General features: G+C 49.8%; 1 long non-coding RNA gene across 2 annotated transcripts; it reads left to right on the forward strand.

Annotated features, from left to right (window-relative positions):
- Positions 1-706: 706 nt before the first annotated feature.
- Positions 707-3,782, forward strand: LOC141042343 (uncharacterized). Of its 2 annotated transcripts, none has more exons than XR_012204729.1 (3): positions 707-1,112; positions 2,221-2,288; positions 3,508-3,782. It is a non-coding gene; the product is annotated as an uncharacterized lncRNA (long non-coding RNA). The 2 variants fall into 2 exon arrangements; XR_012204730.1 differs by having other exon boundaries at positions 2,224-2,288.
- The last annotated feature ends 465 nt before the right edge of the window (positions 3,783-4,247 follow it).

The following is a 4,247-nucleotide window of genomic DNA, read 5'->3' on the forward strand; positions in this document are numbered from 1 at the left end:
GGTCAAGATCTCGAAAGCAAGGATGTCAAGACCAACGTGATGCAATGGATAAACATCTTCGAGAAAGGCAGTTGGATCGAGAAGATTGTGATAGTTCGAGTCCCCTCTTCCTTTTACCCTACGCTTGAATCTCGGGACGAGATTCTTGTTTAGTGGGGGTGAGTTGTCACATCCCTAGTTCTGGTATGACCTAGACTAGCTAGTCATGTGTGCCTCATGTTTAAATTCAAATGAAATTTGAATTGAGGAATTTTCAAAGCCTCAGAATCCTTTTTAAAAATGATCAAGATAAAACTGCCTCAAACAAGTCCAAGAAAATGTTCCTGTTATCCTCTGGAAATATTGACAAGGGTTAAAATCCAAACCAATATTTTTGGTGTCTCAGAAATATTTATTTTGGGCCTTTGAATTAAATCAATAGTTATTTGCATTGGAGATATAAATTCCTATAAATACTTTTATAACTCCAACAATTCTGAAAACTTGTGAGTGGCTCTGAATATTTTGTATCAGGCAACATAATAATTTTCAGAAGCTACAAAATTTTTTGGTCTAGAAACTAAATCAAAACAGAAAAACGAAAATAGAAAACAAAAACAGAAAGAAGTAGAAAGGATAGAAACTTACCTGGCGCGCTTACCTGGCCCGTCTCTGTAGCTAGCCCAGCCCACCAGGCCGAAGCGGCGTCTTCAACCTCTGCCAGTAGGCAGAGGCGTGTCGCCCGCGCACACACCGGACGCCACCTCCTGCTTCCTCTCCCCCTGGTCCTTCTCGCGACGCCAGGAGACGTCCCCGACCTCCCCTGCCTCTCCCTCGCTGTCTAGCCCTCTCCCTCTCCTCTGGATCTCGCTCTCTCGTAGCCCCGAGCAACCCCGAGAATCGCTGCAGCTCGCCGTCGTGCACCGCCGCAGCAACCGCCCACCCGAGGTCTCCTCACCGTGTTCCCCGACTCCACCGAGCTCCTCCGCATCACCTAGTCAACGGCCACAAGTAGGGAAGCCCCACAACGCCGGGCTCGTCACCGTCTTCCACCTTCGACCGCCGGATGCCGCCCTCGATTTCGTCGCCATGAGGGCCTCCCCGACCTCAACGTCGACGCCCCTGCAATCACCGTGAGCCCCGCATTCTTTCTCCGCTGTTTCCTCCCCTCGCGCTCGAGCTCTAGCCCTGCCTGCTGCCGCACCCGAGAGCTCCCCGCCGCCGGCCATGTCGCCACCGTGAGCAGGGCCCGTTTAAGCCACGCCCGAGCACGTCGTTGAGATCCTGCAGATCCCTACGACCCAACCGTATGCCTAGCTTGCTTCGCCGTGCACCACAGTGCCATCTCGCTCGAAGCCGTGGCTCCGCCGCCGCGGGAGCTCGACGCCGTCGACGTTCCCGGCCGTCCCCGTGGCACCTGAGGCCACCGTTGGATGCGCGCGAGTGTGGGCCTCCTCCTGGTGCCCTTCGCTCGCCCAGCCGCCCCATATAGCGCCGCCCCGTGTGGACTCCGCCACGCGGGAAGGTCGCCGGCGGCTTAACTCCGGCCGCGCCGACGTGGCACCATCATTAGTGGCTAATGACGCCACTAAACTAACCCCTAGCTCACTAACGGATGGACCCCACCCCTAATTAACCCCGGGTTTACTTTCCTGCTTAGATTAGTGATAACCTAGCGGGACCCACACGTCAGCATTGACTTTGCTGACGCGGCAGTTGACCAGGCCCACCTGTCAGCCACACAAACCAGCCCTGGGTCACTGACCAGTGGGCCCCACTGGTCAGGTTTGACCCAGACCAGCCCTGTTGACTTGCTGACATCATTATGACATCAGGCTGACCCAGTAATTATTTTCTGGGATTTTAAAATAAATCAGAAATGATTTATTTATTTCAGAAAATGTCCTAAACTTCTAAAAATCATAGAAAATCAACCATAGCTCCAAATCAAATAAATTATATATGAAAAATGATCAGAAAAATCCAATCTATTCATTGGGACTGGTTTCATGCATGTTAAAGCTACTTAACCCTGCTGTTTAGATCAAACATGATCATGCACTCTTTTGAATTCATAACTTGAGTTAGTATTTGAATCTTTGATTCAAATAAGCTCAAACCACCCTGGTTGTAGTTGCATTAGCCCAACACACTCATATTACCATGTCACATTCATGCATCATATTTTTGCATTGCATTGATTGTGCTTTCTCTCTGTTGCTGCTAATTGTCCCCTCTCAGTAGACATGTGTTTCGACGATGAATTCGACGACACTGATGAAGAGCTATACTATCTTCAGAAGTGCCAGGCAAGCAAAACCCCCTTGTTCATTTCGATACAATCCCACTCTCTCGCTCCTGCTCTCTTTTACTGCATTAGGACAACAACGATTCAACTGTTACATGTTGCGGTAGTTGAACCCTTTCCTCTGCATGACCTGTCATTGCCACAGTAAATAGATGAAACCCACTAGCATGAGTAGGAGTTGTTTGAGCCTTGATGTGCGTACTCATTCATGCTTGTTGTCATGCCTACTACTGCTTAGAGTTGAGTCAGGTCTGATTCATCGGGGATGAATTGGAGGTGTGTGAACATGTTCTACTGTTGAGAGCTAAGTGTGCGAACACGATTTGGTAAAGGTAGCGGTGAGAGGCCATGTAGGAGTACATGGTGGGTTGTCTCATTGAAACCGTCCTCAGGAACTGAGTTCTGTGTTTGTGATCCATGAACAGCTACTACCACGTGTTGGGCCCGAAACCAATGGACCCTCTCGACTTATTAATCGCCTTGATCTCTGTCCAGGAGTTGCAACTAGTTTCTGGTGTTTGTAGGATATGTGTTGGAGGCCGTGCGTAGCGCTGACCCTAGGGGTGGGCTATGATGCGGTAGATACACTGTGGCTCGGTGTACCGGGCGCCCGTTTGGTGTCTCGGGAACCCTGCACACATCGTTTGGGGCTGTGAGCGAAACCCCGGCCGGATCTCCTCGCGGATGGAACTCGAATAGGCGATAAACCTGGACTAGAGACTTGTCTGGTTATTCAGGTCGTGGCCGACTCCCTCGCCAGGCTTCCGCTTGAAGGTTGCCGAGATACACGACGTGTACATGGTGGTAAGTGGCGAGAGCGTGTGTGAAGAAGTACACCCCTGCAGGGTTATAAATGATCTATTCGAATAGCCGCGTCCGCGGTAATGGACTTCTGGGTTGCCTGTACAGTTCATAGACAAGTGAAAGTGGATACTCTAAAATGCGCAAGATAAGCGTGAGTGCTATGGATGGCGTTCTCGTAGGGAGACGGGAGCGGATCCATAGTGGTGTATTGATATGGTGAATATGTGGACTCGTGTGCGCCACCTCAAAAGAGTTACCAGCATTCGTAGTTCAGGATAGCCACTGAGTCAAAGCTGGCTTGCTGCAGTTAAACTCCACCACCCCCTTTGTTGATACCGATGCATATGTAGATAGTTCTGATGTAAGTCTTGCTGGGTACATTTGTACTCACGTTTGCCTATTTTATGTTTTTGCAGAGAGACGTCGGTCTCGCTAGTAATTCTGCATGGACTTCGACGTTTAGCTTGTTACCTCAGCTACGATCTTGTGCCCTCGGCAGGGTCTTGTAAATAGTCAGGCTTCTCAGCCTTCTTCATTTGTAGTTGTGTGTACTCAGACAAGTTAAGCTTCCGCATGTGCTTGTTGCTTGTATGCTCTGTATGTTGGGTCCTGAGACCCATGTTTGTAATATTTGGCTCCTCGGAGCCTAATGAATAAATACTTTGAGTCATAGAGTTTTGTTGTGATGCCATGTTGTATTTACACATATCGAGCATATTGTGTGTATGATTGAAATGCTTGGTATGTGTGGGATCCGACAACCTTGTTGTTTATCCTTGGTAGCCTCTCTTATGGGGAAATGTAGTCATGTGCTTCCATGAGCCATAGTAGTCCGCTACAGCCCGGTTCACCGGAGTCCTGCTAGCCTAGCACTACTGCTCCGGAACACTTGACTGGCCGGCATGTGATTCACTTCATTCCTGTGTCTGTCCCTTCGGGGAAATGTCACGCGGTGACATCCGGAGTCCTGCCTAGCCTGCTACAACCCGGTTCACCGAAGTCCTGTTAGCCCAGTGCTACAGCCTGAATTCGCACGCTGCTGACCGACATGCTCGATGTTGATTCATGTATGCTTGTCCCCGTAAGTTAGTGCCACTTTGGGTTCACGACTAGTCATGTCGGCCCGGGTTCTCTGTCATATGGATGCTAGCGACAC

This window comes from Aegilops tauschii, chromosome 3 (genome assembly GCF_002575655.3).
Source record: "Aegilops tauschii subsp. strangulata cultivar AL8/78 chromosome 3, Aet v6.0, whole genome shotgun sequence".
NCBI classification, from domain to species: domain Eukaryota; kingdom Viridiplantae; phylum Streptophyta; class Magnoliopsida; order Poales; family Poaceae; genus Aegilops; species Aegilops tauschii.